Source organism: Miscanthus floridulus, chromosome 19 (genome assembly GCF_019320115.1).
Source record: "Miscanthus floridulus cultivar M001 chromosome 19, ASM1932011v1, whole genome shotgun sequence".
NCBI classification, from domain to species: Eukaryota; Viridiplantae; Streptophyta; class Magnoliopsida; order Poales; family Poaceae; genus Miscanthus; species Miscanthus floridulus.
In genome coordinates this window covers 115,270,985-115,277,652 of record NC_089598.1, presented here as the reverse complement: position 1 = coordinate 115,277,652, position 6,668 = coordinate 115,270,985, and positions in this window count along the sequence as shown.

Sequence of the window (6,668 nt, the reverse complement as noted above, 5' to 3'; positions counted from 1 at the left end):
GTGCAACCTCATCCATGATCAGTGGATGAAATAGACCTAATGACACCTTATACCCAAATGTATGTGACCTTAGACGTCCATATAACTCTACTACGACTTCTTAGGGGCAGGAAACACAAAACTAGGAGGATACCAAATCCCCCCAAACATGATGATACCAAATCATCATAAAAGAAAACATGGCTCGAACACGGCCAAGAAAAACAAGGGCTCAAACGTGGCCAAAAACCAAAAGTTTAACATGGAAGATCACATAGCATCCACGCCAACTGGACCATGGAAGAAAACCTATCCCCGTGTTGGGTCCTGATATTCTGCTGCCTACACCGGCCTCCTAGTAGAAGTTATACTTCTATCTAATGGGGTGTGAGATCAAGCTTACCCATATGGACATATGGTTGTACAAAGTACCTCACTAGGCGAGAGGGACTACGAACCGGTCCTTTTGTGACCTAGGCGAGTATCTCCCACAGAAATCCTTTCTAGGCATCCCTGCCATGGTAAACTAGCTCCATAGTTTACCACCACTCGCCCCATGTTGGGGTTTAGTTTTAGGTTTAACAAGTTTTAAATTCCATTATTATCCCTAAATCTAGTCATCGCGTGGAGCTCATAACAAGATAACCATTTATCTCAAGCATATCACATTAACCGAGATCATATTCTTGGGTAATAATCTTATAGTCAAATTTTAGCATTATAGTCGTTTAAAGCAAGATGGTAGAGAAGGGAGCTAGGACTTGCCTTCGTTGTTGTCACCTTCTGGCACATCTACGAAATTCGGGTCCTTGTCCTACTGATGATTACCATCGTCTGTCGACGTATCGATCAAAATAAGACTACCGCTAACCACAAAAGAAAAGGGGAAAAGCAAACATAGAACTATATGGTGGCACTAGGTGCAAATGATAGGGCTAGATTTTAGATGAATTTTAGAGGTGGTTCCATGCGAAAAGGAGTTAGGGTTTAAAAGTTATATATTTTAGAAGTTTATCTTCTAGTTATTTAACTAGGTGGAATTTTATATGCATTTTCTGGTGCATGAAAATATGTGCAAACTACATGATTAAATTCTCTAATGCATCCAGTTTATTTATTATTTTTTTGGGAATTTTCCTAAGCTAGGAAGGTGCATTTCTAACTCTCTATGTACACTGACCGGGTGTATCCAGCATTTTCTAAAGTGTACCCCGCGCTGTGTGTGGTGTATGTGTGGATGATAGGTGGGCCACCCTACCTACGTCAGCAGTAATGGTGGCGTCGGCATTATGGCCTCGGGCCCTCATGTTAGAAAGGAAGGGAGAGAGAGGGAGACGGACGAAGACGGGGGACCACATAGCCCCACATGGCGAAGAAAGAGAAGGGGAAGGAGAGGGAATGGCAGCGGACGGAGATGACCGCCGCGCCATTAGAATAGGGAAGGGGAGGCTCAGCTCGCCGGAGCAGCTCACTCGGCGGCGTCAGCCCTCGACGGTGGCGGATGAGTGACGGACGGAACTCATGGGGTCACGCCGCAGCCCGTGGCAGGATCTCTAACCACAGCGGGTGCCCATGGCGGTGGTGGTGGCTCACTAGAGGGGTCATGGTGGCGCTGTGTGATGGGCTCGGCCTTATAGGCCCTATTCTAACCAACTAACAATGTGTACGTGCATGCAGTTGGGTGAGGAGTGTAGTGGTGGTGGTGGTGGTGGTGTGCCCTGGGGTGGCCTTGTCGATCATGGCCGATGGTCGTGGTGGCTCGTCGGAGCAAGGCACACGTGGGCAGCGCAACACAGAGACCTAGATCATCAACTAGCTACGAAAAATAGAAAAGGTGAAGAGAGAGGGCAGCACTGATGGTGCCGATAAACTCCCAAATTGGGGAAATGGAAGAAAGTGGAAAGGAGGAGGAGAATGGGGAAGAAGAGGAGCAGATGAGGTGTTCTCGCCCTCAGCGAAGCAGATGGTGGAGAGGGTGAGGTGAGAGCATCACTGGCCGGGCCTATTTATAGGTCGGCTAGGCCGTTGTCCCGGCAATGAGATATTTCTCGTGGCCATGCTTATCCACCACACGGGCACGTTGTTGACCTCATCAGGTCACATCACCATGGCTAGAGCTTGCCCATGCGCACGGTGAGGTGCCTTGGTGGCTACTCCGGTCGCTCTGCCCAAAAGTGACCATGGAGCTGGTGTTGACGAGCTCACAGTGAGGGGGAAGAGAGGAGAGCAAGAGAAAGGAGGGGCGCCATGGGTCCTATCATGTCTTCGTGTCACCGTTGATGTTCACTGGCACTGGGGTGGCACTAGCGGGCATTGATGTGCGAGCTGCGCTGCATATGGTTGCTGGTAGTGAGGTTGATGACAGAGCTGACGGGAGGGGCTCAGGTGTCTGCGGGAGGACGAGGGGAGAAGGGAAGGGCGTGGGTGAGTTGGGCGGGGCGCTGGGCCGCGGCCGTTGCTGGGCCGACTCGTGTAGGAGAAGGGAAGGAAGAGGGGAAGGGGTTGGGCTATTGCGGTGGGCCAAGAGGGAGGGGTGGGAGAGATTGAGCCCAAGTGGCTTTATCCATTTTCATTTCCTTTTTCTTTTCCCAGCTCAAATATGCATATGTTTAAATGATTTTAACTTCAAATTTGAATGCATGAGCATGCAAAAATGTACCACCATTAGTTCAACAAGTCAAGCAATCATTCACACACAAAGTTTCACACATGAATTCTTATGTTCCTATGTTAATTTCTTTGTAAAAATTATTTAGGTTGGTTATATATGCAAACTCTTATGCAATATTTAAAAAGTTCAATTTTTAGTGATTTTTAAACCAGGTCATTTTTAGGGTGTTACAAACCTACCCCCTTAAAAAGAATCTCGTCCTCGAGATTCAAGCTGATCCTCAAATAGATAGGGAAATTCCTTTTTAAGACCATCTTCTCTTTCCCATGTGGCTTCTGCCTCTGTATGATTATTCCACTATACCCGACAAAATCTTACTGCTATCCTCCTGGTTTGTTGGGTGACCGTATCAAATATCTTGATCGGTCTTTCCTGATACTGTAAGTCTAGTTGTAAGTCCATGGCTTCCATAGGTGCTTGTTCCTCTGGTACCCTCAGGCATTTCTTTAGTTGTGACACGTGAAACACATCGTGTATGTTTGACATCTTTGGTGGTAACTCTAAGTGGTAGGCCACTATTCTGATCTTTTCAAGGATCTGATATGGTCCAATATATCATGGGGCTAATTTTCCTCTAACTTGAAATCTCTGAGTACCCTTGATGGGTGATACCTTTAAATAGACGAAATCTCTAGGTTGTAATTCTAATGGTATTCTCTGAGTTTTTGCATAGCTCTTCTATCTACTTTGTGCTGCCTTTAAAATCTCTCAGACTTTGGCTACTTGTTCTTTGGCTTCCTTGATCATATCTGGGCCGAAGAGGCTTCTTTCCCCGACCTCGGACCACATCAATAGTGTCTGGTATTTCCTTCCGTGCAAGGCTTCGAATGGTGTCATCTTCAAGCTTGCTTGGTAACTGTTATTGTAGGAGAATTCGACGAACAATAGGCTCTTCCCATAGGTGAGTACATAGGCTCGCAACATGTCCTCCAATATCTGGTTCACTTGTTCTGTTTGTTCATCGGTTTGTGGATGATAAGCGGAGCTATAGTCTAGGCGTGTCCCTAAAGCTTTGTGTAAGCTTTTCTAGAATTGAGCGGTGAATTGGGTTCCTCTATCTGAGACTATTTAGCTTGGTACCCCATGTAATCTAAGGATGTTGTCAATGCAGAGTTGTGCTAGCTTGTTACCCTTGCAATCAATCTTCACTAGAATGAAGTGTGCTACTTTCGTCAATCGGTCTATTATAACCCTTATTGAGTTGTGTCCATTCGGTGTTTTGGGCAATCCTACTATGAAATCCATGCTAATTTCATTCTATTTCCACATTGGGATGTGCAATGGCTAAAGTAGTCATGCTAGTCATTAATATTCTACCTTGACTCTTCTACATGTATCGCATTGGGTGACATATTCTGTGATATCTCCTTTCATTCTGATCCACCAGTATCTTTGCTTGAGGTCCATATACATCTTTGTTGATTCTGGGTGGATGAAATAAGCTGAATGATGTGCTTCGTCCAGTATTAATCTTCAAAGTGTTTCATCCTTTGGCACGCATATCCAGTCTTCATACCATAACTTTCCTTGTTTATCGACTCGGAGTCCTAGAAGTTCCTTCTTACTACTTTTCTCCTTGAATTGTTGTATTTCTTCATCCTTGTCTTGGGCTTGCTTTATTCAGTCCTCCAAGGTTGGTCATACATTTAGGATGTTTAGAATACCTTGTGGTACAATTTGTAGATTCAGTTGGTGAACTTCTCGTGCTAACTCTGGCCTTCGGTTTAAGGTCGTCACGTGGTGGCAATATGCCTTTCTGCTTAACGCATCTACCACTACATTGGCTTTTCCCGGGTGGTACTGTACACTTAGATCATAATCCTTGATGAACTCCAACCATCTTCTTTGCTGTAGGTTCAAATTAGGCCGAGTGAAAATGTACTTCAAACTCTTATGATCTGTGAATATCTTACATTTGTTTTCAATGAGATAGTGTCTCCATATCTTCAATGCATGCACTACGGCTGCTAATTCCAAATCATGTGTTAGATAATTTTCCTTGTGTTTCTTCTGTTGTTGGGAGGCATACTAATCCTTGCCAAGAGGCATCATAGTATACTATAAAGTTTCGGTGGGTAGTGAGTATTGGGGTTGTGGTTAACCAGGTCTTCAACTCTTGAAAACTCTTTTCACATGCTTTGGTCCACTTGAATTCCTTTCCTTTATGTGTTAGAGCGGTCATGGGTCTCACGATCTTCAAAAATCCTTTAATAAATCTTCGGTAGTAGCCCGCTAGTCCTAGAAAAATGCAAACTTCTATCACGTTCATCGGTTGCTTCCATTCCGATACGGCTTTAACCTTCTCTGGGTCTACCTGTACTCCTTCAGCGGTGATGATGTGTCCTAGAAAGGCAACTTCTTGTAGCCAAAATTCACATTTGCTAAACTTAGCGTATAGCTCATGTGCTCGTAGCTTGTTCAATATTACTCTCAAATGTTGTTCATGTTCTTCAGTACTTCTTGAATAGATAAGAATGTCATCAATGAAAACTACTACAAATTTATCCAATTCTTCCATGAATACTTTGTTCATCAGATTCATGAAATATGCTGGGGCATTGGTTAGTCCAAATGGCATTATGGTGAACTCATATTGCCCATAGCGTGTCACAAACACGGTCTTCGGTATATCAACTGAGCTGAATCTTCAGCTGATAGTAGCCTAATCTTAGATCTATCTTGGAAAAATACTTGGCATCTTTTAGTTGATCAAATAGGTCGTTAATTCTTGGTAGAGGGTACTTATTCTTGATGGTGACTTCGTTGAGTGACCGATAGTCAATACACATTCTAAGACTACCATCTTTCTTCTTCATGAACAACACTGGTGCTCCCTAAGGGGATGAGCTTGTCTGATGCATCCTTTCTCTTGTAACTCTCATAATTGTTTCTTCAATCCTTCTAACTCATTGGCTGCCATTCGGTAGGGTCTCTTTGCAATGGGTGCGGTTCTGGGGATTAGATCAATTATAAACTCCAAGTCTCTGTTGTGTGGCATTCCATCTAACTCCTCAGGGAACACATTGGGGTATTCACATATGGCCGGTACTTCTTTAATGCTTGTTGCTTGTATACTGCAAATCATTGGTTCTGCTTTGGGAGCTTGAGGGTGACATTCTACCTTTAATCATTTGTGGTTTATCAGGGTTACTACTCTGTCACTGCAGGATATAGTGTCATGGTGTTTCTTTAACCAATCCATTCCTAATATTATATCGAAACCTTCTATCTTAAGTACTACTAAATCTATTTGAAATTCTACTCCGTCTATCATTATATGCACTCAAGGGCATTTGAGGTTGCAATTGAGGACAGCTCTAGGGGTTTGAATCAAGAGAGGGGTGGGGAGTAACACAGTTCTCAAACTATTTCTAAGCACAAAACAAGTAGAAACAGACGCATGTGAAGCGCCAAAATCGAACAACACGGTTGCAAGAGTGGAGTTTACTAGAAACTCATTGTACACGACATCTGTAACATCCTAAAATTTGCATTCTTTTAAAATTAGTAAATATGATTTATTTAAGCAGAGGTGTGTGCATTAAAAGATAGGGAAATAATAAATTTTGTGAAATTAAAATTTAAAAATAAGGTTAGAAAACTTTTGATGCATACATGCTGCTGCATGTCATTTTGTGAATGCTTGGAATATGTTAAAGATTTCAAAAAGAATTGAAATTTGAATTTAAAAAGGGATTTGGAAAATTGTAGAAGAAATAGAAAAGAAAAGAATTTTTTTTCCTCTTTTCTTCCCCTTTCCTGAAATCGGCCCGCTGGCCCTCTCCCCGCCCCGCGGCCCAGCACCCCGCCAACCACCAGCCCAGACGCGCGCCTCGGTCGCTCGGCCCAGCAAGCCGTGCCAGGCAACCGTCGCCCACGCTCCCCCGTGCCCTGTCGCTGACGCCTGGGCCCCGCTTGTCGGCGCCACCTTCTTCCCCGCGCGGCTCGGAACCGCCCGCGCCCGGCCTGGCCGCAACCGCCGCCCACGACTGATATCATGGGAGCGTCCCCCTCGCGC